This window comes from Hoplias malabaricus, unplaced genomic scaffold, assembly GCF_029633855.1.
Source record: "Hoplias malabaricus isolate fHopMal1 unplaced genomic scaffold, fHopMal1.hap1 H_1, whole genome shotgun sequence".
NCBI classification, from domain to species: Eukaryota; Metazoa; Chordata; class Actinopteri; order Characiformes; family Erythrinidae; genus Hoplias; species Hoplias malabaricus.
Genome location: NW_027101324.1, coordinates 3,510,545 through 3,519,693, shown reverse-complemented (window position 1 = coordinate 3,519,693; position 9,149 = coordinate 3,510,545). Strand labels below are relative to the sequence as shown.

The window sequence follows — 9,149 nt, the reverse complement described above, 5'->3', positions numbered from 1 at the left end:
CTAAACTGACTTCCATGGACCCCGGTGATCCGAATTTCATGCCCGAGGAGTGACGCCCTCTCGGCTAGGGTGGTGGTAAGTGCAGCCCCCCCTCTCTGGAGGTCTAAAATGACTTCCATGGACCCCGGTGAAGCGAATTTCATGCCCGAGGAGTGACGCCCTCTCGGCTAGGGTGGTGGTAAGCCAGGCCCCCCCTCTCTGGAGGTCAAAACTGACTTCCATGGACCCCGGTATAGCGTATTTCATGCCCGAGGAGTGACGCCCTCTGGGCTAAGGGTGGTGGTATGCCCGGCCCCCCCTCTGGAGGTCTCCAAAACCTAAGTCGAGACTTCCATGGACCCCGGTTATCCGAATTTCATGCCCGAGGAGTGACGCCCTCTGGGCTTAGGGTGGTGGTAAGCCCGGCCCCACTCTCTGGAGGTCTAAACTGACTTCCATGGACCCCGGTTATCTGAATTTCATGCCCGAGGAGTGACGCCCTCTGGGCTTAGGGTGGTGGTAAGCCCGGCCCCACTCTCTGGAGGTCTAAACTGACTTCCATGGACCCCGGTTATCCGAATTTCATGCCCGAGGAGTGATGAACCTCTGGGCTAAGGGTGGTGGTAAGTGCAGCCCCCCCTCTGGAGGTTTCCAAAACCTAAGTCGAGACTTCCATGGACCCCGGTGATGCGAATTTCAAGCCCGAGGAGTGGTGCCCTCTGGGCTAAGGGTGGTGGTAAGCCCGGCCCCCCCCCTCTCTGGAGGTCTAAAAGGACTTCCATGGACCCCGGTATAGCGTATTTCATGCCCGAGGAGTGACGCCCTCTGGGCTTAGGGTGGTGGTAAGTGCAGCCCCCCCTCTGGAGGTTTCCAAAACCTAAGTCGAGACTTCCATGGACCCCGGTGATGCGAATTTCAAGCCCGAGGAGTGGTGCCCTCTGGGCTAAGGGTGGTGGTAAGCCCGGCCCCCCCTCTCTGGAGGTCTAAACTGACTTCCATGGACCCCGGTGTAGCGTATTTCATGCCCGAGGAGTGACGCCCTCTGGGCTTAGGGTGGTGGTAAGCCAGGCCCCCCCCCTCTCTGGAGGTCAAAATTGACTTCCATGGACCCCGGTTATCCGAATTTTATGCCCGAGGAGTGACGCCCTCTGGGCTAAGGGTGGTGGTAAGTCCGGCTCCCACCCTCTGGATGCGTTCAAAACCTAAGTCGAGACTTCCATGGACCCCGGTGATGCGAAGTGACATGCCCGAAGAGTGGTGCCTTCTGGGCTAAGGTTGTGATAAGCCCGGTCTCTCCTCTGGAGGTCTGTGGTTTTAAAGTGAATATTTTCTAAGTCCCTCACCTGAGATTTTAAGAGAATCAGGACCCTCCTCAAGCCTCGTAGCGAGTCCGAGGGAGGTTCATCGTTGTCGGCTATGCGAAAGGGGTTCAGACGCCTCTAATCCTGTGGGCATATGGTTTCTCAGCCTGGTGCCGTCGGGATATTAGGGAGGCATTAAATCAGACGTAAGTTTGGGTAACAGCGATGCGAAACGCTATGCCCAAAGGAGTGGCTTCCCGATGGGCTTGAAATAATGGGAATGTCCGCTCTGCTTCCCTGGATGTGTTCAAAACCTAAGTCGAGACATCCGTAGACCCCGTTGATGCGAATTCCATGCCCGAGGAGTGACGCCCTCTGGGCTTAAGGGTGGTGGTAAGACCGGCCCCACTCTCTGGAGGTCTAAACTGACTTCCATGGACCCCGGTGATTCGAATTTCAAGCCCGAGGAGGTGCACACCTCCGGGCTAAGGGGATGGTTTGGGTGGCCTCCCCTCTGGATGTGTTCAAAACCTAAGTTGAGACATCCATAGACCCCGGTAATCCGAATTTCATGCCCGAGGAGTGACGCCCTCTGGGCTTAAGAGTGGTGGTAAGACCGGCCCCACTCTCTGGAGGTCTAAACTGACTTCCATGGACCCCGGTGATGCGAATTTCATGCCCGAGGAGTGGCGCCCTCTGGGCTAAGAGTGGTGGTAAGACCGGCCCCACTCTCTGGATGTCTAAAATGACTTCCATGGACCCCGGTGATTCGAATTTGAAGCCCGAGGAGGTGCACACCTCCGGGCTAAGGGGATGGTTTGGGTGGCCTCCCCTCTGGATGTGTTCAAAACCTAAGTTGAGACATCCATAGACCCCGGTAATCCGAATTTCATGCCCGAGGAGTGACGCCCTCTGGGCTTAAGGGTGGTGGTAAGACCGGCCCCACTCTCTGGATGTCTAAAATGACTTCCATGGACCCCGGTGATGCGAATACACAAGCCCGAGGAGTGGCACACCTCTGGGCTAAGGGGATGGTTTGGGTTGCCTCCCCTCTGGAGGTCTAAAAATGACTTCCATAGACCCCGGCGAAGCGAATTTAAAGCCCGAGGACTGGCACCCTCTGGGCTAAGGGGATGGTTAGGGTGGCCTCCCTCTGGATGTCTAAAATGACTTCCATGGACCCCGGTGATGCGAATACACAAGCCCGAGGATTGGCACACCTCTGGGCTAAGGGGATGGTTTGGGTTGCCTCCCCTCTGGAGGTCTAAAAATGACTTCCATAGACCCCGGCGAAGCGAATTTAAAGCCCGAGGACTGGCACCCCTCTGGGCTAAGGGGATGGTTAGGGTGGCCTCCCCTCTGGATGTCTAAAATGACTTCCATGGACCCCGGTGATGCGAATACACAAGCCCGAGGAGTGGCACACCTCTGGGCTAAGGGGATGGTTTGGGTTGCCTCCCCTCTGGAGGTCTAAAAAATGACTTCCATAGACCCCGGCGAAGCGAATTTAAAGCCCGAGGACTGGCACCCCTCTGGGCTAAGGGTGGTGGTTAATCCGGCCCCCCCTTCTGGATGTGTTCAAAACCTAAGTCGAGACATCCATGGACCCCCGGTGATGCGAAGTGACATGCCCGAGGAGTGACGCCCTCTGGGCTAAGGTTGTGATAAGCCCGGTCTCTCCTCTGGAGGTCTGTGGTTTTAAAGTGAAAATTTTCTAAGTCCCTCACCTGAGATTTTAAGAAAATCAGGACCCTCCTCAAGCCTCGTAGCGAGTCCGAGGGAGGTTCATCGTTGTCGGCTATGCGAACGAGGTTCCAACGCCTCAAATCCTGTGGGCATATGGTTTCTCAGCCTGGTGCCGTCGGGATATTAGGGAGGCATTAAATCAGACGTAAGTTTGGGTAACAGCGATGCGAAACGCTATGCCCAAAGGAGTGGCTTCCCGATGGGCTTGAAATAATGGGAATGTCCGCTCTGCTTCCCTGGATGTGTTCAAAACCTAAGTCGAGACATCCGTTAGACCCCGTTGATGCGAATTCCATGCCCGAGGAGTGGCACACCTCTGGGCTAAGGGTTGGTGGTAAGTCAGGCCCCACCCTCTGGAGGTTTTCAAAACCTAAGTCGAGACCTCCGTAGACCCCGGTGATGCGAATACCGAAGCCCGAGGACTGGCACCCCTCTGGGCTAGGGTGGGGATAAGATATGCCCCCACCCTCTGGAGGTTTTCAAAACCTAAGTCGAGACCTCCGTAGACCCCGGTGATGCGAAATGACATGCCCGAGGACTGGCACCCCTCTGGGCTAGGGTGGGATAAGATATGCCCCCACCCTCTGGAGGTTTTTAAAACCTAAGTCGAGACCTCCATAGAACCCCGGTGATGCGAAGTGACATGCCCGAGGACTGGCACCCCTCTGGGCTAGGGTGGTGGTTAATCCGGCCCCACCTCTGGAGGTTTTCAAAACCTAAGTCGAGACCTCCATAGACCCCGGTGATGCGAATACCGAAGCCCGAGGACTGGCACCCCTCTGGGCTAGGGTGGTGGTTAATCCGGCCCCCCTCTGGAGGTTTTCAAAACCTAAGTCGAGACCTCCATAGACCCCGGTGATGCGAATACCGAAGCCCGAGGACTGGCACCCCTCTGGGCTAAGGGGATGGTTTGGGTGGCCTCCCCTTCAATCCCGATGATTCGTTCGATATATGCCCAGGGAGGTGAACACTTCTCTGGGCGTGAGGGGGTCGAGCGTATGAGGGTTGTACCCCGTTATGGTTCCTACTATAAACGAATCCGAGCGGCGGGTCCACAGGCCACCGACCACCTGCCCACTTGCGGGGTGGGTGCGACGGGCCGCCCGCCGGCAGTTGTCCCCGTTCCTAACCTAACTCTTGCCCGTGCGCGAGTCGAAAGGGGCATACAAACCCCCGAGGCGAAGACCGGCGTTCCGCTTGGTCTAATGTGGGATCTCCCAGATTTTCCCTCCGCGGGGACTTGGAGCGCACCACCGGGCCCCCGCGCTGGAAACGGCCGGAGGCAAAGAGCGCATTAGAGGTGTCACGGATCGGTCTTTTTAAACGGACCGCGGCTGGAAGTTCGCAGGGGAAGAGGCGCTCGGTTTACGGTTCCCGGGCCCGACCCCCTTCGTCTTCTTAAATCGAGAAAACTAACCGTAGGCTCCGGGGGGGCGAATCGTAAAACCTTTGCCGACCTCCTCGCACTGCGAGGGGGCCAGGATTTTGCGGCTTGTCCGCGTATCGGTCCTACCAAGGACCGCGGCTGGAAGTTCGGTGGTGAGCCCTCGACCTTACGAGATTGGGGGCAAAACCCTTCGTCTTCTGAACATCAGACGGCTCCGGGGGGGGCGTACCGTAAAACCTATGCCGACCTCCTCGCGCTTTGAGGGGCCAGGAAATTCTCTTCCATTCTCTTCCTTAAACGGACGTCCTTTACGCCCGTTCGAAATGCGGCATACCCGGAGCACCAGGGGCAGGCTTCTAATCCGAAATAATACCGGCTTTTAGAACGATCCTCCCCGCCACGTGCTCCAGCCTCCATGGCTCGTGGACCCCCCGTAACAGGGGGTCCGCTTGTCCCAGAATCGTTCCGAGGGAGACTTAGCCGATCCGTCGGTCTAATTTCCACCGCAGTTTGGGTCCGTTAAAAGGTCCGAGTCGGTGGTGCCTTAGGGTCGGGATCCTATTGAGGAAGGAACCGGCCCCTAGCCTGCACCGTCCGGGCCTTGAATCGTACATTTTCCAAGTAGTCAAACCCCGATTGCAGACCCACCTCCGGGGGTCTCGTTCGAAAAGCCTTTCCGCGGTGCGCGTCTCTTCCTCCTTCGGGGGTCGAGTTCCACGCACCACCGACTCTCTCTCTTTCCCAAGCCGGTTTGAGTACCAGAGGGATCGGCCTGGTTGATCCTGCCAGTATCATATGCTTGTCTCAAAGATTAAGCCATGCAAGTCTAAGTACACACGGGCGTTGGTACAGTGAAACTGCGAATGGCTCATTAAATCAGTTATGGTTCCTTTGATCGCTCCACACGTTACTTGGTATAACTGTGTAATTCCAGAGCTAATACATGCAAACGAAGCGTTGGAAGTGGGGTGCCGTTTCGAGGTGGTCGGTGACTGGTTCACCTTCCCCCTCGGCGCCCCCACGGATACGTGCATTTATCAGAACCAAAAAACCCCCTCCCGACTCCGGTCGGGTCGCTTTGGTGACTCTAGATAACCTTTGGCCGATCGCAGAGCCCTTCGGGGCGGCGACGTCTCATTCGAGTGTCTGCCCTATCAACTTTCGACGGTAGTCTACGGGACTACGTGTGGTGACCACGGGTAACGGGAATCTGGGTTCGATTCCGGAGAGGGAGCCTGAGAAACGGCTACCACATCCAAGGAAGGCAGCAGGCGCGCAAATTACCCATTCCCGACACGGGGAGGTAGTGACGAAAAATATCGGTGCGAGGCCCCGTTTGAAGGTTTCGGGACCGAAATGAACTCAATCTACGTCCGTGGGTGAGGACCCATTGGAGGGCAAGTCTGGTGCCAGCAGCCGCGGTAATTCCAGCTCCAATAGCGTATGTTAACGTTGCTGCAGTTAAAAAGCTCGTAGTTGGATCCGGGGACGGGTCCCGGCTGCCGGGCCTCTGCCCGTCCGGACTTCGCGGTGGGAAGCTGCCCCTCTCCGGGGGGTTGGGGACCCCCCAATCTGATAGAGTGTGTCCCCGCGGGTCTCTGGGTGGAGGTCGCGGGACCTTGTCCCTACTCATCCGGTGTCCTCTGCTCCCTTCCTCCGCGGAGAGGCCCTTAGCTGGGTCGTCCGCCGCGGTTGAATACGTGGGGGGCGGAAGGGTCCGGTGCGTTTACTTTGAACAAAACAGAGTGCTCAAAGCAGGCCGAAGCGTGCCTTGAATGGACTGAGCTAGGAATAATGGAATAAGGCCTTCCCATGGGGGGCGAGTCGGAGCTCTTCGGCGAGGCGGCCGGGCGGGGCCGTTTTCTGGCCGCCGCACGGTTCCCCGAGCCGGGGGGGTATCCGACCGCTCTCTTGGTCCTATTTCGTGGGTTTGACGGACCAAAGGTCATGATTAAGAGGGACGGCCGGGGGCATTCGTACCGCACCGAGAGAGGTGAAATTCGTAGACCGGTGCGGGACGGACAAAAGCGAAGGCATTTGCCAAGAATGTTTTCATTAATCAAGAACGAAAGTCGGAGGATCGAAGACGATCAGGTACCGTCGTAGTTCCGACCGTAAACTATGCCGACCCGCGATCCGGCGGCGTTGGGTTAACGACTATGACCCGCCGGGCAGCGTCCGGGAAACCACGAGTCTTTGGGCTCTGGGGGGAGTACGGTTGCAAAGCTGAAACTTAAAGGAATTGACGGAAGGGCACCACCAGGAGTGGAGCTTGCGGCTTAATTTGACTCAACGCGGGGAACCTAACCCGGCCCGGACACGGTAAGGATTGACAGATTGACGGCTCTTTCTCGATTCTGTGGGTGGTGGTGCATGGCCGTTGGTAGTTCGTGGAGCGATTCGTCTGGTCAATTCCGGTAACGAACGAGATCCCATCCTTTAAGTAGTTACACGGCCCCTCTCCTGGGTCGGACTCTATCCCCGAAGGTCCCCGTTCGCGGGGGGTCCCCATCGGGGTGGGGGTGTTGGGGGTTTCGGCGGGGGTCCGGTTCTACCCCGGATCGGTTCGGGGAGGTGATGCGGTTGACGGGGGTTCAGTTCTGCGTCGAGTGGGTGGCTCCGGCCTCTCCCCTTCGCGTTCGGTTCCCTCCCCGATGCCGTCCGCACCTCGTTCCGCTCTCCGGGTGTGGGTTGTCCGTCCTTCGCCTTCGCCTTCCCTCTCCCCTCCCCGGTGCCCTCCCGCTTACCGCGGGCCTGAAGGTTGGGGTTCGCCCGGTGGGAATCAGCGGTCGGTGGCTAAACTTCTTAGAGCGATTTGTGGCACAGAAGCCACTTGAGAAATGGAGCAATAACAGGTCTGTGATGCCCTTAGAAGTCCGGGGTCGCACGTGAGCTACAATGGCTGGTTCAACATGTAAGTTACCCTACGCCGAGAGGTGCGGGCAATCCTATGAACGCCATTCCCCGCTGGGGACAGGGGATTGCAACTATTCCCCTCGAACGAGGAATTCCAAGTAGGCGCGGGTCACCAGCCCGCGTCGATTAAGTCCCTGCCCTTTGTACACACCGCCCGTCGCTACTACCGATCGGATGCCTCGGTGAGGTCCTCGGACCGTCCCCGGGGCGGCCCTCGAACGGGGGTCGCCTCCGGGCGATGGGAAGTCGATCGAACCCGGACATCTAGAGGGAGTAAAAGTCGTAACAAGGTTTTCGTAGGGGAACCTGCGGAAGGATCAATAACGGTGACCTGGCCGCGGTCGGCGCCCGCCGTCCGTGCCGGTTGTCGAGTAGGACTCGAGAGGCCAAACCTCCCCCGGCGGGTACCTTCAAGGTATGGACCGCAGAAGCCTCGTACCTTTCGTAGTCGGCCGACGTGAGTCTCTCCCCCCTCCGGGTGGGTGGACGTAGCGAGCCGGCTTCGGAACTCGGGGTTATGCGAGGACCGCCTTAGGTGCATAGGTACCCCGGTCCGCCCCCCTCGTTCGCGGGGGGGAGAGTGGCGCCGGAGCCGCCCGCCGGGTCGTTAAACAAACCATTGATCGTTGAAGGCTTTGATTGTGCGTGCGCGAGTCAAAGGGGCTTACTCACCCCCAGGGCGTTGGCCGGTGCTCGCCGGCCTCGGTGGGATCTCCCTGAACCCATCCCCCCGGCACAGGGGGCGGTGGTGGACGGGAGCGTACCGCCGGGCGAAACTCTTTCCCCTCGCGGGGTTAGAGCGGAGCTTAAGAGCGCATGCAAATAACCCCGATGTTGGCTTCGCAGAGACGGACCGTATAATAGTCTAAGGCCGGTGCGCGAGTTGAAGGGGCCTCACGAACCCCGGATGCGTTTAAACACCCGAAGGAGACGGCCGGTGCCCGCCGGTCCTGACTAGGTGGGATCTACCCAGCGCCTTCCCCTAAGCGGGGACTTGGGAGCGTACCACCGGGCCTCGCTCATACCCTCCGGGGTGGAGAGCTTGGCTTTGAGCGCACGCCTGAATGCCTTAGACCGGGACCCGTAACGCAGCGAACCAAACCCCTGGGCCTCGCCGGGAACGGCGGGTGCCTAGACCCCGGTCTCCTAAACCACGTAAGTCTCGGGCACCTACTCGGGCGATCGTCCCCCGGGCCGTAACTCCTCGGTCCGGTGGTTGACGCCCAGGTTCAATGACCTTCCCCCCTGCACGGGGGGGAAGGCACCCGGCTTGAAATATTGTCAAACATTGTCTCGTGTTCGAATGGCTTCCTTCGCCCGGCCTGTAACGGGCCGGGCACAAACCCATATACGACTCTTAGCGGTGGATCACTCGGCTCGTGCTTCGATGAAGAACGCAGCCATCTGCGTTAACTAATGTGAATTGCAGGACACAGATCATCGAAATTTCGAACGCATATTGCGGCCGCGGGGGTCCATCCCGCGGCCACGCCTGTCTGAGGGTCGCTTTACCCATCGATCGGTCTCCGCGCCCCCGCTGAGAGAGAGAGACCGCGGCTGGAAGCTCGCAGGGCCTGAAAACGGCCCTTCGTCTTCCCAAACGAAGACTCGGTTCCGAGCCAGTCCACGGGGCCCGTGTTGCGAGAGAGCTCCGTACAGGGAACGGAGGGAGAGCCGAGTAGGTCCGGGTCCACGTCCGTTACGGTCTCTCCCCGAGTCCCGAGCGGGGCTCCGCGCAGTCGGACGCGGGGGTGGCGAGTGCCGATTAAACCCAGCGAGCGGGCGAGTGAGCGGGCGGGCGAGCGGCCGGGGTGGGGGGG

The 9,149-nt window shown here is 58.9% G+C and overlaps 1 non-coding gene across 1 annotated transcript; it reads left to right on the top strand.

Moving 5' to 3' along the window:
• Positions 1-8,681: 8,681 nt before the first annotated feature.
• LOC136686015 (5.8S ribosomal RNA) lies at positions 8,682-8,835 on the top strand. The gene has a single exon (XR_010800265.1). It is a non-coding gene; the product is annotated as a 5.8S ribosomal RNA (ribosomal RNA).
• Positions 8,836-9,149: the final 314 nt, after the last annotated feature.